This window comes from Protopterus annectens, chromosome 17.part0 (assembly GCF_019279795.1).
Source record: "Protopterus annectens isolate FY-2018-M chromosome 17.part0, PAN1.0, whole genome shotgun sequence".
In the NCBI taxonomy this organism is placed as follows: Eukaryota; Metazoa; Chordata; order Ceratodontiformes; family Protopteridae; genus Protopterus; species Protopterus annectens.
In genome coordinates, this window is record NC_056751.1 from 251,925,139 (window position 1) to 251,951,448 (window position 26,310).

At 45.3% G+C, this 26,310-nt stretch overlaps 1 protein-coding gene across 1 annotated transcript in view; it reads right to left on the bottom strand.

The window, feature by feature from the left end:
- Positions 1 to 26,310, bottom strand: part of TCP11L1 (t-complex 11 like 1) — a 969,080-nt gene that overhangs the window by 47,142 nt on the left and 895,628 nt on the right. The gene's annotated exons all lie outside the window — the stretch shown is intronic.

Genomic DNA, 26,310 nt, shown 5'->3' on the forward strand with positions numbered 1-26,310 from the left:
CTAACTTAAATGAGCCTAGCCCTGGGTAGAAAGGGAAGGGAGAAACGGTTCTCTAACTAAAATGGACCTAGAAGAGGAAATGGGTTAGAAATGGCAAATTTAACCACTCGCGCGCACACACTGGGAAAAACATCTCTAACAACTCAGATAGAGAATGAAGGTCAGAAACCCCGTTCTAATTGCAAATACAACTATGCGGAGAACTCCACAAGAGAAAGCTAGTTTAAGCTAACAACACAGCACACAGAGAATGCTCATCTAAGTTATAACAAAGTACTGCACATACAGTTAAACTAAGTGCAACGGCACCTAAAACTACTAATAATCAACAATATCTAAACTACTAGAAAAACTCAAGGCAAAAGCCCAGAGACAAACTAACTGGCACAAAGGATACCAATGAGAAAGATAAGGCCAATGGCCAACTGTTCTCAGCAATAATTATCCACACAGGAAAAATACGCAGTGAATAGCTAAACTATCCAACTACAGAAACGACACTTGCAAAAGCTATACGAACCTATCTAAATTTGAAAAACAGCACAAATTAGCCAAAAAAAAAAAGCAAAATGTGTTAGACTTAGCCACGGCCAAGAAGAAGCACATCCAAACTCGACACGGCAAACGAGATCTGGGGATTGTACTTGTGCACCACGGGATACCTACCTAGGTACGAGCCAACTAGAAGACTTTGAGTTTGTAAAAAGGCCGAGTCAGAGCCGAGGATCGGCTCCGAACCCATGTGTAAGAATGAAGGCGAGATAGGACTACAAAACATCAAAAGTTATACACTTACCATAATGCTAGCCATGTTGTCTCCTGCCCATCTCAACCTTTTGGTTGTCAGATCAAATGCCTGTATTCTTAGAATCTACAAGCATTAAAGCTCTGCCTTTCTTCCCTAAGACTACTCCTACTGAGTTTGGTTAAAAACCTTCAACTTTACATGAGAAAGAACTTCCCTCATACAAAAAAAAAAATCACTTAGGAAGAAAAAATGAAGCAACAAGGGTCCTACAGTCAGACTTCAGGCAGTCTGCAAGATCTACCACAAAGCATAAGGTATTAGTGACAATATAGGAGGATAGAGGGAGGGATGGTTGAGATGGATGGAGTAAGACAACACAGATCTAGCATTATAGCAAGTACATAACTTTCATATCAGATGTTCTCTTTTTCATTTGTCTCAACCTTTGAGACAGAGTCTCTAGCCAATTAGGTGGCCCTAGGTGAGAACATTTGTTGTGGAGCTGAAGTTTTTTTTTTTTTTAAAAACAAAAAGCACCTTTACTGAATTATCACTTGTGACACAGGCAATCATACATTTATATAAATGAAAATCAACCATACTGACATTTCAGTTGCAAACATTATACATCCCATGTCATCTATAGTCATTGTCAATCGAACATTACATAGCACATTCAATTCCTGCCTTCCTTAAGCCTCACCCCCCACCCCCAAAACATTATTCTGCATGCAGTGTTCCCACAATTCATTTTTATTTATGGAATTTATTCCTACTCTTTTCTGAAGATCCTACTTACAGTTCTTTTACCTCTGTTACTATATTCACTACTGCTAATATGGTTGGTTTAGACTGATTTCCATTTTCTAGTGATTACTTTTTTGGCAGCAACCAGGATTAAACTCAGCAAGGTCTTACTATGTCTAGATAATTCAGATCTTTTATCACAGCTCAAAAAATCAGTTTGTGAGTTACACCAATTAGCTCATCCAGTTATTTCTGACAGAGTAGTCTGCGGGGCATTGTTAAAGTCTGCCAACTCATTACATTCCCAAAAATATATTCCCAATTACCTCTTTCTTCTATATCACACCTCCAATATTTGCAGTCTACCTGAGGAACATTTTTTTTCACTCTGCTTCGTGTATAAAAATACCTGTGCCAACACTTCCAAGCAAAAGCCCTAAATTTTCTAGACTTTGTTACATATTTGGGAGCTGTACATGCATCTTCCCATTGCTTCTCTGCAAACCGCTTATCCAGTCTCTCTTCCCAATCCTTTACAACCTCCGCTGATTGATTCCTATAGTTATCATGCAATATTTTATATGGCCTAATTATCCATTTTTAGCAGCAGCTGCTGTTCTAGAATCCATTAAAAATTGTATCAGTGCTGGTCTTTCACATAGGATTCCCATATTTCCCTCTCTGCCTATACTCCAATATCAATCCTTGACAGGGAAGGTAGTCTCTAGACTACAGTCCCAATGCATTCTTGGTCCATACCCATTCTATTAACTAACCCTCTAATTATTTCCTCCCAATACCTTGGTTCCTTTGCCAGTTTTCTCCAGTAAATTCCAGCTTCCTCTTGCCTATTCTCTGTAACCCTAATTGCAATCTTCTTTCTCCATTCCTGTGTTGGCTTAGTTCTTAGAATACATTCTGCTACTTTATGAACATAAAATTCTGTATGGCTATTGTTATTCACCTTAAGGATCTGCATCCAAAATCCCAGTCTCTCCTTATTTCTTGAACTTTACACCCTTGTTTCATCATCATCCCTTTCCATCTTGAATTACAGCTGTCTGCTTGTGCTCTGTATAGAAGCCTTAACTATGTAGCTCTGAAATATCCCTTCACATAAGGTAACCCCAAACCAACTTGTCCTACAAGAAGGACCAGCTTATTCCACTTGACTCTTACTCTCTTCCCCTCCCATATAAAATTCTTCAACTCTTTATTAATTGCTATTCACTTCTCTGGTTGAAAAAAATATACCCATCCTGAAATAATTTTCACTTCTATCAACATCCTATCCATATCCATAAAACAGAGCTTATAATTTCTCAGTTGTTGTATTATCTTTTGTTTAGTCTCTTCCCACATATCTTTTGTTGCCATCACAGAATAAAGTACCTCATTTTATCATGTCCCTATAAATATGGGAATTGCTGAACCAATTCATGTGTGGGTACATAATTTACAGCTACGGACTTTATTTTATCTTCGTTAACTGTGTATCCTGAAAAGACTTGAAACTATCTCAGGACGTTCCACAACAGTGAAATGTCTTTTCTGGTTTTATCAGGTACAAGACATCATCTGCAAATGAAGCCAACTTCTTCTAGTTGCCATACGAACTACATTCTTGAATTTCTGAATCCCTTATTTTCTCTGACAACAGTTTTAAATATAGTGCAAATAACAAAAGGGAAAGAGTACACCCCTGCCTGGTTCCTCTGTTCAAAAAGGAACAGAGGAACCCCCTCTCCCCCACACATACTTGAATTTTTGCCTCTGATCCCTTGTATATCCTCCTAATTAATCTCATTGTGTCAGGGAAAGCAAATGCTTCAACTGCCCTAGTCATAAAATCCCAGCTCACTCTGTCAAATGCATTCCCTGCATCAAGACCCACCAATAACAGTGGTATTTTCTTATATTCTGCTTCCCGCTGGATCATTGTTCTATTAATGCTGTGAAATATAGTTTCTGTGTAGACTAGCCTAGTTTTTGTATATTACAGAATAATATGTAAATTAATTCCGAGCCTGACCAGCCTTATCTGCAAGGCCATGGAATAAATCATCATGGACCTTACTAACAAAGATATAGAAAATCTCCAAATGCTCGACTCCACCCAGTTTGGATTTGTTGAGGGGAGATTATGCCTGTTAAACTTGGTGGACTTCTTTGAGACAGGTGCCAAAGCCCTAGACGAGGATAAATCTGTGCATATGACCTACCCTAGACTTAGCAAAGGCCTCTGATGCAATCCTCCACTCAGGCATCAATGATTAGCTGAACCAGCTGGGTATCAAACCCATATATTATCATGTGAGTTGCAAACTGGCTCAATGACAGAACTCGTACGGTCAAAATAGGGGACTCCACCTCCTCCAGCAGACCCAAAACCAATGGTGTTCCACGGGGATCTGTTCTGGTATCTCTATTGTCTGGAATACACTTCTCTGAAGTACAGGCTAAAACAAAAGGACTGTGTCTGACAAAATTTGCTAATGACTGCAAACAAGGAGCAATCATCGAACCCCCTACAGATGTCAACATCCTGCAAGAAGCTCTTAAGCAGACGAATGACTGGTGCCAAAGTCACAGTCTTACTCTTAATGCAAAAAAAATGCATCATCATTCCTTTCAGCAAGGGTGAAGTTCCTGCAAACTACCACATCAAAAGCAACACCCTAAGCACACAGTCAGTGATGAGGGATCTGGGCACACAGGTCGACAACCACCCTTAAATTCGATCACCATGTCTCCACAGTGGTTAACAAGGGCATTTTATATTGCTAATTTCTTAAGTAAGGGCATTACCTTCAGAACAAAAAGCGATTATAACACCCCGTACTCTTCCCTCATTAGACCAATATAACACAGTCAAATGCTCACTTTGGTATGTTCCTTTCCAAACACCTGCAGCAACTGGAGAGACCACAAAGACTCCTTACAAAGAAAATTCAGGGTCTTCAAGATCTGTCTTTTGTGCACAGACTAACATCATTGTCACTTTTCTCTGTGTTGTACAGACTGCTCAGAGGCAACCTGTGCCTTGCATATTGAGCAATCTCTGACCCAGCTTTTATGGAAATGCTGCACATTCACAAGTCAATTGGCACATGGGTCACTTGCTCTCAGGACCATAACCTGATATGTGACATCAACAGAAGTTGCTGGAGAGACAGATTTGTCTCACAGACGTTGCCCCACCTTCAGAACAAGCGTTCTATTCATGTTAAACTAAGCCCCTCACTGGCCCCATTTAAGGGCAATTTATATGACTGGATGGGTAACCGGAAATTCAGCCAGGGGGTTCCACCTGTGTCCCTCTTGGACAGGGGCAACAGGTGCAGATTTTAGTGTCTGCTTGAACCAGATACCCTTGGGAACAAGGGCTGAACTTGGCTAGGCTTGTAAGGGCCCTGGGGCCATTAGCCTAGTAACCTCCAATGACTCTATAAAAATAGGGAAAGTTTTGCCATTATAGCAAGTTATTATTACCACTTGTTATGTATAACAGTTTTTTTTTTTTAAATGTCTAGTTTCAGCTTTTTTGTTGCATGCATGCACTAATATTTGGCAGGTTGATCTTTATACAACTGATTCTTGTCATGTCAGTTTGTGCCTATGTCATAACTTACAAGACTTTTCGTTTTAATAAAAATCCTCAAACAACCCCCCCCCCCCCCATAATGTATTAACTTAATACAAACACACAAAAAAGAAGTTATGTACTCACCATAACGTTCCATCTGAGTAGTTACACTTCATTTTTCTGCAACTTGTGGGTATTCGGATCCATATCGGATCCGAGCCGGCAACTTTTCAAGCATCTGCTCCAAGCTCCCCCCCCCTTACCCATAACCCATCACCATCTCCTACCTTCCCTCAGATCGAGTTTGCCACTACTCAACCAATCAGCAACTCAACTTTATAACAAACCCAGAACAGATTCGGGGGGGGGGAAGGAAGGTGGGACGGTTGCAGAAAAATGAAGTGCAACTACTAAGGTGGAACGTTATGGTGAGTACATAACTTCTTTATCTGAAGTGGTTAACTTCATTTTATCTGCAACCCGTGGGACAGAGTCCTCAGCTACTTAAACTCCTGGGAGGCCCTCATGGAAGGATATTCCGGAGCACCGCAAAGCCGAAGGATGCTCTCCCTCTGGAGATCAAATCCAACTTATGAGAAATGAAGGTATGTGACCTTGCCCAAGTTGCTGCTGTGCAAATGTCATCCAGTGAAACCCTAGACCAAAAAGCAGCAGAAGTCACCACAGATCTGGTAGAATGAGCTTTAACAGGACCAGGTGGGGACAGACCTTTGTCTTTATAAATTTGCAAAACACATTGTGTAATCCATCCAGCTAAGGAAACCTTGGAGATGGCTTTGCCCAGAAAGGGTTTAGAAAAGAACACAAACAACTGGTCAGACTTACGGAAGGGCTTTGTTCTGTGTAAATAAAAACAAAGCTGTCTATGAACATCTAGCAAATGCAGCTTATATTCACCCTTGTTCTAAAAATTTGGAAAAAAAAACAGGCAGGTTAACTGTTTGATTAATGCTGGATTCAGAAGCTACTTTTGGTAAGAAAGAAAGGATTTGTGCGGAGAGAAACTCTGTCCTTATGGAAGATTAAGTAAGGAGGCACGGCAGAGAAAGCTTGAATCTCAAAAACCCTCCTAGCTGACATAATGGCCACTAGGAAGGCTGTCTTCCAGGATAAGAACTTCAAATTTATTGATGCTGCAGGTTCAAAGGGGGGAGCAACTAAAGTCTGCAGAACCAAGGTAAGGTCCCAAGGAGGAACGGAGTCCTTAATTGGGGGACATAAAAGAAAGATGCCTTTAAGAAAAGCCTTACACATTCTAGAAGAAGCTAGGGCATTCATATTTTCACCGACATGGAAATTCGAGATAGCTGCCAGTTGCACTTTCACAATGGAGGAACTAGCCCCTTGTTGAAAAATATTGGTTAAGAAATCCAACACTGCAGGAACAGGGGCTGTGTAAAGGGATCCAGGTTCCTCTGAGAAGCCCAAATAGAGAATCGTTTCCATTTACTGCAGTAAATCTTACTAGTGAAACCTTATCGGATGCCACCAGAATAGTTTCTACTGAAGAAGAAAGACCGGGAGTCCTGGAAATCAAGGGAACTGGAGCAACCAAGCCGTCAGCTTGAGGCTGTCCAGGTTGGATGGACAAGTGCCCGAGGGATGAGACATGAGATCCGGGCACGGATCCAGAATCCAAGGAGGAGCTAGAACATGAGACCAGAGGAAGGGGAACCACACCTGACGAGGCCAGAACGGGGCAATGAGGATAACTTTGCAACCCAGTCGGCCAGTTTTCTGAAGAAACTTTGGAATGAGGGGTAACAGGGGATAAGCATATAGTAACCTGGGAGGCCAAGCGTGGACTAGAGCGTCTCTGGAGGGATCCCCTGGTGAGGGGATCAGAGCGATGAACTCCCTGCACTTTGCGTTGGAAGGAGATGCGAAGAGATCGCAGCAAGGCTGACCCCACACAAGGAAGATCTCTTCCGCTATCGATTGTTTCAGAGACCACTCGTATGGCATTAGAATATCCCGACTCAATCTGTCCGCTAAAATGTTGGAGCATCCCAGGATGTGCGTTGCAATCTGAAATCAACTGGTGGAGATCGCCCACTCCCACACACTCATGGCCTCGCAACACAGAGGGTAAGATCTGGTTCCTCCCTGTTTGCTGATGTACCAGACAACCGACATGTTGTCTGACTGAATCCAATAGTTCCCAGAGGAAGAACAGTGTGGAAGGTTTGCAACTCTAACAGCACTGCTCTCATCTCCAGAACACTGATATGCAATCTGGTCTATATGTGGGACCACATGCCTTGGACCATCCTCCCCAGATAATGCCCCCCCCATTAGAGTTGGGAGGCATCTGTGGTCACTGTGGCTTGGGCTGTGGGTGAAACAAATGGGCGTCCCGCTATGATATCCGGTGAGTGGAGCCACCAGAGAAGTGAAGCCCTGCAGCCTTTGCTGATTTGAATTGGATATTCCATGGGGAGATCTAGCCAAGAACACTGTATGGCCAGAGTCCACTGAAAAACATGCATGTGAAGATGCGCACAGGGGAGGATCGAGATTTCTGCAGCCATAGGGCCTAGGGCTCGAAGAACGTCACCTGCCTTTGGTAGCCTGGGGCCAGGAACCACTGATATATGGGTCTGTAGGCTTTGGACCCTGTCTGGAATTAGGAAGACTTTCAATTGAAGGGTGTCCAGCCATGCCCCGATAAAGTCCAAGATCTGCACTGGGTCCAAGAGGGACTTGGAAACACTGATAGTGATCCCTAGCCAGTCTGCAAGATGAAAGAAGGAGTCTCTGGCTATGCAAAGAAGACATTTGGTGGAAGTAGTGAGGAGCCAATCGTCTAGATAAGGGAATACCTTAATTCCCTGAAGCCTCAGGTGAGCCGCTAAGACTGCCATTACCTTGGTAAACATCCTGGAGGTTGTGGTGAGACCGAAGGGTAGGGCTCTGAAATGGAAATGATTGGCTCACAGCTGGAAGCGAAGGAATCTCCTGGAGCTTCTGCGAATCTTGATGTGGTAGAAAGCGTCCTGGAGGTCTATCGAGCACATTCAGTCGCATTTTCGAAAATAACGTAGAATGGACTGTAGGGTGACTATCTGGAATCTCTGCTTGGCGACAGCCAGATTCAAGGTCGACAGGTCCAAGATAGGTCTTTTTTGGCACCAAAAAGAACCTGGAGTAAAAGCCTGATCAGGACTGATCTGGGCAGACCGGTTCGATGGCTGTTTACGAAGCAGCTTGGAAATCTCTAGCGCTGCCGCATCCCTTTGAGCGAGTGGGACATCTGGGAAGTGCTTTGGCTGGACGGGAGTGGTAACAAACGGGATGGTGTAGCCTCTGGATATTACTTGAAGCACCCAACGATCTGCAGTTAAGGATTCCCAAGCCACTGGGTGCAATAATCTTCCCCCGACTGTCTCCAGAATAGGACAGTCAGGCAGCCCCCTCAGGGCTGCTGCATGGGCCTGTCCGAGAAGGTCTCCCTAGACCCAAAGTTCCTCTCCCCCCCCCTCTCCATCTGGGGCGGTGTCTGTCCTGTCCCCCTCTGCCTCTAGAGGATGAGTTGTCCTAAGAGTCCCGGGAAAACTGTGATCTTCGGAACCACATCTTTTTCTGCCATCTCTGATTCCTAGAAAAGGATCTTTGAGGGCTAGAGAAGCGGACTCCGACAGCAGACAAAGTCTTCCCGCCCTTTTCGCTCTAGACAAGGGTGCCACGTACGGTCTTCCCAAAAAGAGAAGAACCATCAAAGGGAGCAGGTCTTGCTGCAGTCGTATAACGTGTACCAATTAGTTCAGCGCTCGGATGGAAAACATTGCTGAAGAATATAATCGCTTCCCAAATCGATCCACCACCCTAGACTCCTTGTCCGGAGGGTGGACCGAGGAACTCTCCTGTGCCAGTTCCCTCTTGATGGCTGCTGCAACCACTATAGCATCCACAGGGGATCCTTTATACCAGGCCTGTCTGTCTGATGGTGGAGAGAGAATCCTGTCCGGGCATTTTGGTATCGGCTGTACGGTGTCAGGCTCCTTCCATGCCCGCGTGGTGAAAAGATCCACCAAGGGATCTGCAGGAGGGGAAACCCAGGACGTAGATGGGCCCATGCCAAAAGCCTCCAGGAACACTGACTCATCTGTAGAAGGTTTTGGGGCTGACCAACCTCCCCTCTGGCAGAGGATATCCATGATGTCTCAAAAGGAGACATCTTCAGGAGATGACCTGGGAGAACCTTCTCCATCTAAATCATTGTCTTCTGTCAAGGACTCGGGGGAGTCCAGGTGCCTCCTTTTACACTTGTGCTTACAGGGACCCTCTTCAGTGGGACTCTCTGAAGAGGGCTCGAGAGCCACGGGGGGGGGGGTCCTCCAGGGGAACCGCCTGGGGTCCTCTAGCATTGGCTGTCCCTGGGACAAGCTGAAGGGAGTCTGGGCAGAATCCAAGGAAATAGGCTGGGGTCTTGATCCTTGGGAGAGAACCCTTCTCCACCACGCTGAACGCCGATGGAGAGCATACCTTTTTAGCACCCAACAAGGAGGAAGCTCTCCCCCGGTCCGCCGTGAGGATTGGGGCCGAGGCAGGAGTAGCCGAAGCTCCAAAGGAATGGCTCGGATCCGACAAAGTCAGAGCCGAAGACAACTCCATTCCCTCGGATCCGACTTCCCGTCCTCGGCCCTGAGAGCTGCTCGGATCCGAACTAGTCAGATCCGAGGAACTCAAGGTAATCGCCAGAGTCGAGCTTGGAGGAACAGTCGGCGTCGAACCCCCAGCTCCTCAGATCCTCAGATCCATAAACCCCGAAACCAGAGGCCGGATCGGGGAAGGAGAAATTGGATGAAAGAAGGGCATGGAGGTCCCCCCTCCAGAGGGAGAGGGACCTGGCAAGACTCCCATAAGGATCTGGGTACGAATAAATCTCATCATCCTGTCCATATCCAATTCCGATAGGCTCAGAGTAGAGTACGAGGAGGTGACCGACTCGGATCTGGCTGGTCGTTGCGACGACCTAGATGAAGGCCTCGGATCCAAGGGCTTCATCGGCTCCAGGGAGAACCTCGGGGAGTGGAGCAGAGGAGACGTAGGTCTCGACACTTTGGAAGGCAGGCTAGGGAAGGGCTCCCGCTCTGGAGACCGTTTACAGGGCCTATCCCCCCCTTTTGTCTCTGTCCTTGTCTTTCTTTCTGTCTTTTCCTTTAGCCTCCTCTTCAACAGGTCTAGTGGGAGGGCGAGTCCCAGTCTGAGAGGGAGGTTGAGCAGCTGCTAGGGGGGAGCCAAGGCCAATGAGTCCAGAGAGGAAACCGGTCGAAGGCCTTTTGCAACCAGTTTGGCCTTCCTTTCTTTCAAGGCCCTGGGGTTAAATCCGGCGCACACACTGCACTGTACAGATAGATGGGGAACACCCAGGAAAACAACACACAGAGTGTGACCATCGGCCGGTGAAAGCTTATGGCCACACACTGTGCATTTCTTAAAGGTAGGTTTTGGCTGATCAGCCATACTACAAGCACACACAGCCAACCTACTTAAGACCGACACACTAAACACTCACACCTAAGGGGTAGGGAGGGCCTGCACTAAACTACTTTACAACTTTTTTTTTTTATTATAACCAACGAACAAGCAGTTGGGGGAGAAACGGGAACTAAATGACAACACACACTCACTATCTGGAGAAAAAAACTACAAAAAAAAAGCACTTACTAATAACCCAACACTTGGAGCTACAGAGATCACGATGCTAATGCACAAAGTGGCAAACTAGATCTGAGGGAAGCTAGGAGAAGGTGATGGGTTATGGGTAAGGGGGAGGAGCTCAGAGCAGATGCTTGAAAAGTTGCCGGCTCGGATGCATTATGGATCCGAATACCCACAGGTTGCAGATAAAATGAAGTTAACTACTTCAGATCTATGCATATCTTCAAATAAAGATGTGTAAACCACCTGATAGGAGCAACTGTCCCTGAATGACAGCTATGTTCATAGGCTTTAACTGACCTACAAGTAAGGTTATCCATGCAAAGATGCATGGCACAGCATGTGCTGCTACTTGCACTAAATGCTGTCTATTTTTGTCCTATCTTTATTGCTTTTCCAGATGTAGAAATCAACGAATGCTTTCAGAAAACATTATCTTTTAGCCAATGAAAGAAAAAAAAGCTATTCTATTTTTATTGCCCTCATCAGCTTTATCTCTATAGAAACATAAGAACCAGATACACAGTTAAATTCAGCTACAAGCTTTTCATGTTGCACTGTGAACATTTATTTGCTATACGAAAACTTTTCATAAATTCTGTTTTCTCTTATTTACTTGCTCCCATTCAACACTTGTAAGATCAAGCCAAGGGCCTTAGTTCAGTCATTTCTTTATGTAAAAGTACAAAATGCAAATCAATTTTACTTTTATCATGATCTGTGTACTTTTACAACCTGTCCCTCACCTCATCTAATCCAAGATTGCAGCCTATTACCTTAAACATGCTTTTGTCCAAGCTTTTTTCTTTTTACATCGTAGTGCCTATATTTCTTAACACTAAAGAAAGAAAAAAATGGCATCTGTTTACTTTAGTAACCACAGAATACACACAAACAGCTGAAAATGCTTTACTATACAACATGCAGTATATGTCATGTTTTATAAAAATACTGTTACAAAAATAGTTTTACTTATAGTTACCTCATTCCCTCCTCTTCCCTTCTTAATGTTCTTCCAAAGACCAGAGTCAAAAATGTCCAACATTTCCAGGATTTCTTGTTCAGCTTCATTTTACAAATGTGATTGACGCTTTGCAATCCCACATTTACTCATTAATTTCTGTGTTTTCTTCCTGTTGATCTCCATCTCTCAAAGTATTCCTGTTTCTTCTAGTCAACACTTGTGCTCTTCTCTGTCTCTTAAGCGTTTTCCTTTGGAACACTGGAAAAAGTTGGTAAAGTCTCTCTATGAGCTTTATTTTCAGAATAAGAAGCAAGGTCCCCCATTCTATTTGATGGCTCTTTTTTGTTGGGCAAAATTATTTTTTTTCCTCCTTAGCATGTTCTGCATCAAATAATGACCTTGATTCTCCAGGAAAAAATATTCTAAAAATAGCTGGATACAACAGCTTGAATCTCATATCTGTCTCTTGACATTCCCGGATTGCTGGAATAATTTACTCCTCTTCTGCCAGGTTACAGTGATTAATCATTTTCCACAAACATGCCTCCAACTTTTAGTTCTTTGTCCTTCTGACACAGTTTGGTCAGAATCAACTCATTCTGCTGGTAGGACTGAATCTTTACTATTAGAGGTTTTGGCTGCTTTCTCATGGCCAAGTTTAGAGTATCCAATATGACCTTTCAATTAAAAACTGCTGTGGAATACAAGTCAAATTGCATATTTTGCTTACAATTAATACAGTTGGTTTCTTCCAGTTTCTCTGGTATAGCATAAAATCTCAGGTTTCCTTAAGTGCTCTGTCCTCCAATTCTACCATTTTTATAAACCTCTCTTCCTGAGCAGTCTCAAATTTGGTCAGCCTTTCCTTCATTTCACCTGTGATTTTTGCAATTTTATCAGCTCATCTGATCATCTGTTCAAAGCTTCTCCCATTTTTTCCAGTTCGGGCGCATTTCATTTATTTTAATCAGCTATGAGAACACTTGACTTTTTCCTCTACATTATTGTAAATCAGTTTACATTGAAAACCTGGAAACTACATTGGTCGACCGGCATGTGGTTGAATGGCAGATGTAATGGGATCCTATCTCGCCTACATTCATAACTGATGGGTTCGGAGCCGATCCATCGGCTCCGACTCGACCACTATATACTAGAACGAAGTCTCTAATTGGCTGGGCTACCCCTTATCCCAGAATGCAGCACGCCTGCTTCCCCAGATCTCGTTTGTCGCTTTTCAAGCTGGACGTGGTCTCGACTTGGCTGGAGCTAAGTGGTTTTTTCATTACTTTTTGGTGTTTTGACCTAGGGTTTTCTTCACAAATTTAACAAACAGCTGTTTTAACAGCTTTACGTGTGTGTGTGTAACCTGTTTTGGTGTGATTGGTATTTTTTTCTACATACCGGGCAAGGCCCGTTTAAGTTAGAGGGCCCTTGCACTTATTTGTGTGTGGCCGTGTTGATTTTGTCTCTCTGTACGTCCTGATTTATCGGGCTAAGCCCGTTTAAGTTAGAGGGCTTCTGCCCGTTTTGTGTTCTGTATCTCGGGCCAGTCCCGTTTTTGAGTCAAAGGGCTCATGCCCTACTTTAAGGTTTGCTTTTCGTTGTGGGAAATAGTTGTGTGATAGGATGTTGAAAGAGCAGAAGTCTGGTTTTAAAAAGTGCACCAAGTGCAACTACAAAATGTCTCTTACTGATAGCCATGCTGTTTGTGTATATTGTTTAGGACCGAAACATTTGCAGGAAACATGTAGTGTTTGTCATGCTTTTTCCTCTAGGGTCCTTCAAGAACGAAAAAATAAATTGATCCTTAAGGGCCTTATTAAGCCCTCCTTTGAGGAAGCTTTGGCTTCTCCTTCCTCTCCAGCTTCTAAAAAGAAAAGGTCGTCGGCTCCGACCAGTCCGTCGGAACCGACTTCCAAGAAGCATAGGTTGACCTCTTCTTCCTCGGCTCCAATGGCTTCGGAGCCTCGGGTGGAAGGGTCTGCCTCGATACCTCTTTCCTCGGCTCCATTGGTGTCGGAGCCGCAGGTTGGGGGATGGAGAGGCGAATCACCTGCTTCGGCTCCTTTGGTCTCGGAGCAGTTGGAGGTGTGCAGGTCAGACTCTCCCCCCCCCCCCCGGCTCCAAAGTCCCCTTCAGCGCAGATGCTTATTCATACGGTTCCGGATCCGGTGCCGATGGTGTTGGAGCCGTTTCGGAGCCGGTCCCCTGGTCTATCGGAGCCGAGAGAGAAGTCATCTCGGCCCCCATCTATTTCCTCTAAATCCTCCAGGTTGTCAGACTCAGATTTGGACAGAGTTATCCAGAGGCTTTTCCAGTCCCCAGTTTTGCAAAAATGGTCTCGGCTCCGGAGCCGGTCCCCACTTCGACGCATCTGATTCCTCCTCCAACCTCCTCGGAGCCGTTGGAGTCTGTGATGGTAGAGCGGAGCAGAGTTGTCCAGTCGGAACCGAGACTCCCTCGGAGCTTCTCTGTTCCGACCATCATTCCTACCCTGTCCTCGGCGTCAGGGTTCGGTACCGGGACTTCCTCAGTCGGGGCCGAGGGGAACACTTTGGAACTGGTAGCTTTGGTGCCTAGTCTACCCCTCGGAGCGTAGGCTGCAGGGATTCCCGGTACCGTCGTGGTCTCTCAGCTGGTGTCCTCCGTAGAGTCTGGAGGTCCTGCTTTTGAGGCCATGAGGAGTGCGCTGGCCATGTCCTTGCCGGCTCAGCAAGTCTCTACCTCACCGTCCCTAGACTTGGGAACTGGTGCTTCTGGTGTGCTTCATTCCCACGACAGCGGGGCCCCAGGGCCTGAGAATACCCCCTTGGGGGGTTCCCTTCTCCCGAGAGGTCCTTCTGAATCTGCTTCAGATGAACCTCCAAGAAAAAAATTGTGCAAGAGGAAGCACACTGACTCCCAGGATGAGTCTATCACATCAGATACTGACCTCGATAATGCGGAGGGGTCCCCAAAATCGTCCTTGGATGATGTCTCATTCTCAGATATCCTCGAGATCCTGAGACAGAGAGGTGATTGGCAGTCCAAAACCCCTTCCGCAGAGGAGTCAGTCTTCCTCAAGGCTTTTGGGGCCCAGACCTCCGCCTCCTGGGTGTCTCCACCCTTCGATGAATTACTAGATTTAGTTTCTCGAAGGGTGTGGGAACACCCTGACACTGTGGAACCGGTGCCCACCAGGCCTAACAAGTTCCTCTCAGCCCCTCCTCAAAAGGAATTTTTGACTAAAGGAGTTGCAGTAGATGCGATGGTGGTGGCATCTGCCACTCAGCAGGACGTGGCAGAGGCTTCAACGTCTATTCACCCTCCTAATAAGGATTCCAGGAGCATGGATAGGTACGGGTAGCGTACCCTTTCTTCAGCGGCCTTTACCCTGCGGTCGCTGAATTATCTTTGTCATTTTACCAGGCTCCAAAGGGACCTCCTCAAAGAGTTAGGTGAGTCTCTTACGGGTAATCTTCCTGAGGCGTTAGCCCAAACTGTTGGCGCCCAGATGACTACCCCATCTTCGATAGTCAAGGGGCGAGTAGAGCAACGGGAACAGGCGTGGCTCTTAGAAGACACGCCTGGTTATGCTTGTGTCCCTTCGCGGAGGCCTTTAAGTCTTCCTTCACTGACGCCCCCTTTGATGGGTCCTCCCTGTTTGGACCCAAGGTGAAGGACACACTGACTCGGTGCGAGCAGGAGGGCAAGACCTTGACTGCCGTGGGGGCCCGTTTTTCCGCTCCCTCTAGACCTTACCCCAAGGCCCAGAGAGGAGGGAAAATGTGGTTCAGGAAATCTCAAAGGTCTTTCCCTACTCCACCAAAAGATCCCCCCTCTGGAGGCGGGGGGGGGGGGTAATTCAGGAAGACGCCACCCCAGAAGCGGCAGAGACCCCCCGTAACTCTGGAGACCATGATTCCTTTCGTGGTCCATCCTACGCTCACTGTCCCGGAGACGTGGCCCGACTGCGCATCTCCGGAGCCAGTCGGGGGTCGCTTTGCGGAACACCCGCAGGCTTGGGAATCTATCACCAAGGATCAGTGGGTGCTCCGAACCATAACCGGAGGCTATCTCATCCCTTTCATCAAGATCCCCCCCCTTCCTATCAGGAAAATCCGGATCAAGCAGCGGTCGAGGTTTCAAAGCTGCTAAGAAAAGGAGTCATCCAGCCTGTCCCCGCCGACCAGATCGGATCAGGAACTTACTCAAGACTATTCTTGGTGCCAAAAAAGACAGGGGACTTGAGGCCCATTTTGGACCACAGATCATTGAATCGCTTTGTAAAAAAATCCAAATTCCGAATAGTCACCCTTCAGTCCATTCTCCCGTTATTGGAGAAGGATGTCTGGATGTGCTCCATAGATCTTAAGGACGCTTACTATCACATTCTGATAAGTCAAGAGTCCAGGAGTCATTTACGCTTCCGCCTGGGAGCCAGTCATTTCCAGTTCCGAGCACTGCCCTTTGGTCTCACCACAGCCCCCAGGGTGTTCACCAAGTGCCTGGCAGTAGTGACAGCTCACTTGAGAAGTCTAGGATTCCAAGTGTTTCCCTATCTAGACGACTGTCTCCTTACTGCCACCTCCAAGCATCTATTAGTTCGGGCGCTTATGACCACAGTCAGTTTGGGTCATTCACTAGGAATCACGTTCAAGTGGGGAAAATCTGTGCTGCAGCCATCTCAGCGTATTACCTTTATAGGTGCAGAGTTAGACACAAGAAGAATGCGGGCATTCTTGCCGGTAGAAAGGATTCAGGTCCTGCAGTCTCAGGTTCAAACCTTGTTACCCAGATCACGTGTTCAGGCCAGACTGATTCGGCAGTTATTGGGCACGATGGCCTCGACTATTCTTCTAGTCCTTTTAGCCAGGCTGCACATGCGGGTGCTGCAATGGCTACTGTCAGTTCAATGGTCCTTTCAGGAACTCCCCTTGAACCATTTGGTCCAGATTACGGAAATTTGCCGTCGGGACCTACGTTGGTGGTTGCTTCGGTCCAACCTGGACCAGGGGCGACCCTTTGCCCTTCAGCCTCCCGTCGTCACGGTGACCACGGACGCCTCCCAGATAGGGTGGGGGGGTCATTATCTGGACAGGTCTGTCCAAGGCACGTGGCAGGTTCACAAAACACACTTGCATATCAATATCCTGGAAATGAGAGCGGTGCTACTGGCGTTGCAAGCACTTCATCATGCTCTTCCCCGGGGTACTATTGCGATTCTATCCGACAACATGTCGGTAGTCTGGTACATGAACAAGCAAGGCGGAACCAGGTCCTACCCTCTTTGCCAAGAGGCCATGAAAGTGTGGCATTGGGTGATTTCTACCCAGCGTTTCCTAGTGGCAACGCACATTCCGGGGAAATCCAATGTGATTGCAGACAGGCTGAGCAGGACTTTCTTGTTGCCCCACGAGTGGTCCCTCAATGACAGGGTGGCTGCAAACATCTTCGCCAAGTGGGGCCTCCCTTGTTGCGACTTGTTCGCCAGCCCTCACAATGCGAAATGCAGGGAGTTCTTCACTCTGACTCCCTCTCAGGGGCAGATTCCCAGGGACGCTCTAGCTCACAGTTGGCCCCCCGGTCTACTTTACGCCTTCCCTCCGGTTCCCCTTCTCCCGAAGGTGATACAGAAGGCGATTTATCTAGGAAGCGACATGATTTTGATCGCTCCACACTGGCCTTGTCAGGTTTGGTTCCCCTTCCTTCTGAGGTATGCGGTGGAAGGCCCATGGCTTCTGGACCTGGTGCCCGACCTGTTAACTCATCAGTTGGGACAGTCTCACCCATCCCTCAGGTCCTTGAGGTTGGCCGCTTGGTTACTCCACTTCCAACCTTAGTCATAGATAACTCTCTTTCTCCAGACGTCATCCACATTTTGTCCTCTTCTCACAAACCTTCCACTATTAAACTGTATTCCAGCAAATGGAAGAGGTTTGCTCTTTGGGCCCAGCAACGAGGTATAGATCCTTACGCCCCAGTACCTCAGGTTTTAGAATTCCTGGCTTCTTTGTTTTATTTGGGCTCTTCAGTTTCCACAATTAAAGTCCAACTGGCGGCTATCTCTAATTTTCATGTCTCCTTTGAGCCTTCCTAAATGGCAAACAGGCTTTGCAAATCTTTCCTTAAAGGAGCGTGGCTCCTTCGGCCCCCAATAGCCCATCCTGTGCCCCCTTGGGACCTGAATATGGTTCTAGCTTCTTTAACTGCCCGACCCTTTGAACCAGCAGCTACTTGTGATATAAAATTTCTATCTTGGAAAACCGCCTTTTTGGTGGCAATAACCTCTGCCAAGCGTCTCACAGAGCTTCAGGCTCTCTGTTCTAATCCTCCTTATTTGACCTTTCACAAAGACAGAGTGTCCCTCAAGTTAAATCCCTCTTTCTTGCCCAAGGTAGCATCCCCCTTATGCATTCAACAATCCTTGGAGCTCCCTGTGTTTTTTCCCAAATTCTCCAATAGCGCAGAATATATTTTCCATCAGTTGGATGTTCACAGACAACTGCGTTTTTATTTAAGTAGGACCAATCAGACACGAAAGTCAGATCAGCTGTTTGTGTCCTTTGCGGAAAATAGGTTGGGTCAACCGGTGGCTAAAACCACCATAGCCAAATGGATTAAAGATTGCATCTCCTTCATTTATTCACGGTTCAGCAAAGAGCTACCCTTCCCAGTCAGGGCTCATTCTACCAGGGCAATGGCTACTTCTGTAGCATTCCACTCCAAATTATCGATAGATGAAAGCTGTGCGGCCGCTACCTGGACTTCTCCGCACACCTTCATTTCTCATTACAAGATAGATGTGGCTTCTTGAGGTAGAGCTTCCTTTGGTTCCACAGTTCTCAGGAGTGTTTTCCAATGAGCCACCCGGGATTTAGGTGCTAGGGACGCTGTCCCATCAGTTATGAATGTAGGCGAGATAGGATCCCATTACATCTTTTAGTTATGTACTTACCATAACTTCGGATGTATGGGATCCATCTCGCCTACATTCATGTCTCGCCCTCCTTCCCCCTTCCCATTGGATTTAGAGGGAATGTTGCTACTTACTGAGTTTTTCTCTTGAAGGACTTTAGTTTGGTACAGTTGCTGGTATGTCTCTGTGTCTGGATGTAGGTATGAAAGTGAACAAACAAGATCTGGGGAAGCAGGCGTGGTGCATTCTGGGATAAGGGGTAGCCCAGCCAATTAGAGACTTTGTTCTAGTATATAGTGGCCGAGTCGGAGCCGATCCAGTTATGAATGTAGGCCAGATGGATCCCATACATTCGAAGTTATGGTAAGTACATAACTAAAAGTTTTCAAGTCATCAGAATGTCGATCCAAAATGTATCAACTACACTATAGCGAGCAGGTAGTATAGTTTGAGTATTTGGGTTCGACATTGTGCAGGGAGATTCCGGTTCAGTGAGGAACAGGGAATTATCCCATTTCTTCACTGTAGTGTGACCTCGAAGTTGGTATATTTAATGTGCAGGATGTATGTGTGTGCATGTGTGTATGTGGGGGCACAGCCCCCCACATGGGGGATGCAGGAGGAGCGTAACCCCTCCCCCCCATGCACAATAGTAGAATTAATGTACCATTGACTGTGGAGTGTAAAGGTACGTTAATGTGCATAGCAGGAGGTGAGTGATGTAACTTCCTGGTATGTCAAATATATCGAACTACGGATGTTGATGTATTTATTTTCGCCTTGGTAGCTGTTTTCAAATTCTGAATTCAGCATTTCAGGTTGGCATTCTGAATGGTCAACCGAAGCGGATTTGGAATTTCAACAGTAAACCTGTAAATCATGTCTTGCACCAAAACTGGACTTTAATCTGCTTTTTGCTGAACAGCTACAGTATTATTCCCTGCTAGTGTTTTCTCCTCACCTTTTGTGGCTGATTTTCTTTCAGGTTCCTAAATTTCTTCTTTGCTGGTATCCAGGCTCTGCCCTTACTAGCCAGTAACTAAAATTTACTCAAATTCACGGTCTTACTTTTCTGAGGTTCTATTTTCACTCTAGGAGAGCTGAAATTAAGTTGTTACTCAGTGTGCAGCTATCTTGAGAGTTGGAGCTGAAGGTTAAGGATCTAGACAATGTCCAACTTGTTATGAGTGATAAAGGACTGAGTAGAGGTCCAAGTGTCCGCTGCACATATATCAGCCAAGGCAGTATGACCAAAAAAGGCAGAAGAGGTAGTGATTGCTCTGGCAGAGTCACCCTTAGGTTTAGAAGGTAAAGAAATATCTTTTAACAAGTAAATAAAAGACAGAATTGGGCAGAAATCTGAACAGGGTACCTTTGGAAACTGTTTCTCCAAATTTTGCCCTGAAAGGGACATAAAAGAGTTGATTGGATTTCCTATTTTTTTTTTTTGTTTTAATATTTATGTAAGATAAGACAGGGAGGGTTGCAGCACAAAGCCTGTACCTCAGAAAGTCTTCTAGCTGAAGGAACAGCTATTAAAAAAGAATCTAAGACAGCAACTTGATGTCCACTGTAACTGCTGGTTTGAATGGAGGTTCTGTCAAGGACTGGAAAAGAAAAAGTAAATCCCAAGCAGGAACTAGATCCCTTACTGGAGGTTTAATCAAAAAGATAAGTTTCAAAAAGGTATTGGAAAACTTCAGAGATCTCAAACAGAGTACGATTTTGACCTACACAGAACGTTAGAAATGGCTGCCATCTGAGCTTTAATGGTAGAACACCTAATTCTCGATTGAAAACTGAAGAAGCAATTTCTCTGCTAGACTGTGCCTTCATTGGTGAAAGCGAAGACTTACCGTGGTGAGTGTAACAAAAGGAGATGAACTTAGAAATCCTGTTAGCAACAGATTGCTCTCAAACAGTGTAAGCCTAGTATGAACCTATGAACTATCTGCACTAGGGCATTTATAAGCCCAGCCAGAGTGTGTTTGGCTTTCGCCACCCATTTTAAATTAATTTTGCTATGCCCTTTTTCGAGGTTAGTATACTGTGCCTCTGTCTAACAGTAACAGAAGTGATACCCGGGGTAAACCTATGATCTCTCACCCACTCATCAAGATTCCTCTTGAAGAGAGTCAATGAGGGACTCTGCCTAACCTGGACTGGGATTTTATTCCAGAGTGACGGGAGCCTCTGGGTTATGAATCTTCCCCTCCAGCATGTCCTATTTATTTCAGTGCTGAGGTTCAAGTCTCTCGAGCATGTAGCTCGATGGGATTTGGATTTTCTGAGGTGCAGCATGTCCATTAATTCCAGGTTGGACATGGCTTTATATGTCAAGCACAGATCGCCTCTGAGCAGGCGGTATGCCACTGATTAGAGCTGGAGTTTCTTTAACCGGGCAGCATATGGCATCTGTTTGAGCCCTTTGATCCTCTTGGTGAGGTACTTTTGGGGTCTTTCCAGTTGCTGCAGGTGTCTGGTAAGGTACATCCCAAAAGGGGCATTGTACTCAATTATGGGCCTGATGAGGGATGAGTAAAGAGGCACGATGACCTCCCCTGATCTAGATGTGAATCCCTTCATAATTAGGTGGGCTACATAAAATGTTTTTCTAACCACTTTGGCCACGTGGTTGTCAAATGAGAGATTGCTATCAATTTTGGTCCCCAGGTCCCTAATTACTTCTTCTGTACTGGGACCTTAACTTTGTTCTAGAAAGCTATAATATATAACATTAAGTATCCTGTTTTTTGTTTATTTTGTTAGTGAGCTTGGCATCTTGGAAACAGAAACAACTGTTAGTCTTGCAGACAGACTAAGAAGAATCTGAACTGTCTATGTACATCCAGAGAGTGCAGGATTCTCTATTTCCCCTATTGTGTGGGTTAAGAAAAAACTAAGGGAGACTGATGGCTTGGTTGTGGGATGGCTCATTTACCACTTTAGGCATAAAAGAAGGGATAGATCTTCAGAGACACACTGTTCTTATGGAAAAAAAGAGGGGTGGGGATGCCATCAGGGCATGCGGCTCAGAGATTCATCTTACTGAAATAAGGGCCACTGGGACTATGGTTTTCCAAGCAGAGAAACTGAGAGAAGCAGATTCTGCTGACTCAAAAGGTGGAAGAGTAAGTTTTTCTAGAACAAAGTTAAGGTCCCAGCGAATCAGAATACCTTTCTTGGGGGGGGGGGGGGTAGGAGGAGTACACCCTTTAGAAACCAGTTTACCTCTACTCTGGACATGGGGGGGGGGGGGAGGACTGAGAGGTAAGCAAGCAGAAATGGTTGAAAGCTGTATCTTGACTAAGGAGTATACCAGGACAGCTATTAAGAGCTAAACAAGTAAGACAGAACAATGGAAGTACACATTTTATATGATCCTGTTTATCAGCATGACATCAAACTGGAAATCTTTCCCATTTAGTTATGTAAAATTTCTGGGTAGTATGTTTCCTTTTCTTCTGGAGAACATGAAGCATGTTCTTAGAAAACTGATGTCTGAAAGGGAACACAATCCTCTCATTTATAATGTCAGATTGAGAGATGATAGGTTGGGGTGAGGAGAACCATTTTGTTATGTGAAAAAGTCCATTTTGTGGGGTAGCTTGTGATGATGACTCATGAGCTAGGTGGTAGAGAAGGAAGGAAAGTACAGTTGGATAAGTAAACTTACCGTAACAGTAGACGTTTGAATGTTCACTGCTGCAGTAGCCTTAGTTGTATAGTTATATCCTGCACAGGATATAATAGGCAGCTTACAAAGCATCAGGGCACCTTCCACGTGCCCACTCAGCTCAGGCTGAGCTGACACAGTTGGGTGCCAAGCCCTTCACACCTTTCCTGGCACTGAACAGTATGCTCCACTGAGGCTTTTGAGGACTGTTGGTTGTCTTGTGCTCCTTTGCTGGACAGATAAGTTCCCTTTGGGGAAAACCTTCCATTTAAAAAATGTTTGTTTATTAACACTTTCCTGCTCAGGAAAGTTATTACCAAGCTAGGAGCTTGTGTTTTAACACACTGTCATGACACTGTATTGTACTTATTAGTGGACTTTATTTCTTGCCAGTTTAAAAGTTATTTAAAGCAAGTGAAAACCATTTTCTGTGGTTAAACAGCCAGCCTCAAAAGTAAAATAAAGACCGTGTTTCAAAGTGCTTTTTACTATGTTTTATGTGAAAAAAGTGAATTTTAAATATTTTTAATTTTTACTGGCTTCTCCTGATGGTCTTCCTTGGGAAAGGGTCACTATTTTTGCCTTGACCATGGAAAAGACTACTAGCCCTCGAAGGGGAAACAGGGAAGATTTCCCTGTTGTGTCAGAATTCTGTGCCATCCCTGGGGAAGCTGCTGCTGCCATTTCTAACATAGTTGGTCCCATTTTTCCTGTCAAAAAGAAAGAAAAAAAACAAGCATGTATCCTCATTAATTTTCTATGGATAGGAGTTGTTTACAGAGTCTGGCTTAGGGTTTAAGAAAAAGAACACTCTTGTTTAAAAGTACAATACAGTATATTGCATTAGAACATGGACACTCATCTAGCTACCTATTTAACTGAATATGCTACTTGAAACATCAACAAGTCATCTTAATTTCTCCCAAGCAGTCTACTAGATCAGGGAGAGAGAGGATGAGAAAGAGAGCATCTCCTAGATATGCTAGCTAATGTGATTTCATCTGGACTAATCCAATATACTACATGAACAAGGCAGATGGCTGCGGCCATAAGAATGAAGAAGTAGGATGTGATGAGTAGGTGGCATGGGATGCAATAAAACTTAATTGGCTTTAGTTTGTTAAGATGACAACCTTGAAGGATGCAGCTTTGCAATTTGCCTGGTGGTATCCAGATGGCATCCAATAAACTGTACAGACTCAACACAGAGAAACCAAAGTTGAAACCTGTACAAATGGCAATTTCCAAGGACAGGCACAACTGAAGTAAACAGTCCATCTGGATCAATGACGCTCTTGACACTGTTGTGAGAAGCCAGTCATCTAGTTATGGAAAAACCTAAAATCTCTGTAGTCTAACCCAGGCTACTGCCACTGACATCTGACATGTACAGGTTGAATACTTGGGGGGAGAGGAGTCTGTCACAAGACCAAATGACACTGCTTGAAACTAGAAAGGACTGTCTCAAACCTTGAATAGCAGGAACCTTCTGGAGTGCCTCTAGTTTTATATGATGGTCAAGAATCCTTGAGGTCCTCCGAGCACATCCAATCATACTTCCTCTGTTGTGGCAGAACAGAATGAACAGTTACCATTCCATAAACTGGTCTGCTTGACATACAAATGTAAGCCGTTTAGGTCCAATATGGGCCTGAGGTCCCCAGCTTTCTTTGGCACCAAAAAGAACCTTGGCTAGTCCCCAGTTCCTACCTGACCTGGTGGTCCTCTTGGATAACTTGGCTTGATAGCAATTTTTTTTTTTTATTTCCAATGCAGTTTCCCTCTGCTGGTAGGGTGGAACATCTGGGTATGCTTCTGCTTTAAGATTTGAGAGGGAGTGAGATGGGACAAAACAGCCTTTGGAAATTACTCTTACCACCTAGGCATCTGATGTTATGGCCTGTCAAGCTTCTAAGTTCAAAGTCAAGAGCCCCCAGATGCCTCCAGAGTGCAGCAGTTGAGCAAACATTTAGATGCGCTTGAAGGGCTTCCCTGAGAAAGAGCCTCTGAAGCCATGAAACTGTGGACCACCCCTACCTCTGTATCAGTCTCCTTTGGAGTTATCCTCTTCTGCCCTGAGGGATGCTCTTGCTAAGAGTGTCAAGAGTAAACTCTTCTGGCTTATGGAAGAACACCCCACCCATTCCTTGAAAAGGTTACTTGAGGGGTGGGCAAGCATACACAAGGCAGACAACATCTTGCCATCCTATTCACTCCTAGTCAAAGCATCTTTTACTTTGGAACTAAATAATGTGGTCCCATTAAATGGATGGGTCCACACCTACAGCTTCAAGAAATACTGACTCCTCCACAAAAGGGGCTATGGTGATCCAAACCTCCCTCTACGGTCTCACAAATTCCAATAAATCACCAAAAGAAGCGTATTCACCAAGAGATTTGGGGGACCCTTCACCTTCACAGAGGTTAGAGTAGTCACTGTGGGATTCCTCTGAGGAATCTAAATGCTTCCTCTTGTACTGACTCTTATGCACCTCATGGTGTGGGGTATAAAAGTAACTGGGAAGCCCCTGGGCTGGGCGTGCTTGAAGCTCAATGACACAGGCTGTCCTGAGACCACCTCATGAGAAACAGACCCACGAAAGATGAGAGGATTGGGATGGATATAACAAAGGAGCAGAGGTAGCAGTATCAGAGCAAGACAAACGCCTTTCTATGATGAACACTAATGCCAAGGCTGGATGACTTGCAAGAGGACGCCCCTGTACCAATCACTGACCCAGTCAGAGCTGACCTTGAAACTGGAAGTTGAGCTGTCTAAAGAAGAGATTCCGAGGGGCAGGGACTACTCAGAAAACCTCTGGGTCAATCCAGACCCCAGGCCCTTTGTCTAGACAATGTGGCTCAGGGAAGCACTTGGCTCTGAGGAGACTGGAGTTGAATACATCACGGTAGGAGTCGGAGCTGACTGAGGCCAGGCTTTTGGCACAGACACAGGGATAGTACGGGCAGGTGTCAGAACTAAAGGCTTCGGCAGGTAGATCAGTGGTGGAACAGAAACAGTGGGAACCAAAGGGTCAGGTCCCTCAACCTTCTGGGTGGAAGGGACAGGAATGATCCCAAGGTCCATTTGAGCCTTTAAGGAAGGTTCTCATGAGCTTATCTAGGTCTGCTTCCTTAATACTCCTGACTCCTGCTTACCTGGAAGAAGCCACTGAAAATGACTTACTAGGTCTGGGTAACTGCAAGGGGGAACTCCTTTGCCTGAAATGGAGAAGCCTGGATCCTGTGGGGAGATGGCTTCAGAGAGAACACAGACTCAAGTGTGATGGCCATGAAAGGTGAATGGATCCGACCCTAAGATGCAGCCTCTGATAAGAAGGGGCTTTGTACTTCTGTGGATACAAGGAAGTTTAGATTCAGGTAGGTGCTGACAAAGAGGGAGACTGGAGCCGAGGAGGCACTGATTCCAATATCTCAGAAGAAGCTGTGGGAGCTGAAGGCCTTGGGGTTTTCAAATGCATGTGGCCTTAGAGCGTGAAGATTCTGAGTATGCTGGCACCAGATATGATAACCTAAAGGTTGAGGTGGATGGAAAAAACATTCACACAAAATAGTAAACACAAATATTCATCTCTGGATAAATATTTAAGGTTAATTTTAGAAGTTATTCAATGACAATGGTGGAGAGTTGAAAGATGATGTACACATAGCCATGGCACAAAACTTCTTTGTGGCCTAATGTAGAATCACTTGATTTTGGATCTGAAGATTGTAGGTTTGAATACTATCATGGTCAACTAAAAGCACAACAGCTGGTTTATAAAATTAGCAGAAAGTTTAAGTCTGGTAGGTACCAAGGAGAATTGTGGCTATGAATTGTTAACAAGTTGCTTCCTGATGTCTAGGGATTGATTCTCTCAGCCTTCATTTGTCTACTGTATGACCCTGAGGAAGTCACTTAGACTCTGTCTTGAGGTACAGGGCTATACTCATCAATGGTCTCCTGGCTACATTAATTTTCAGTGAAATGAGGCTTCGACGA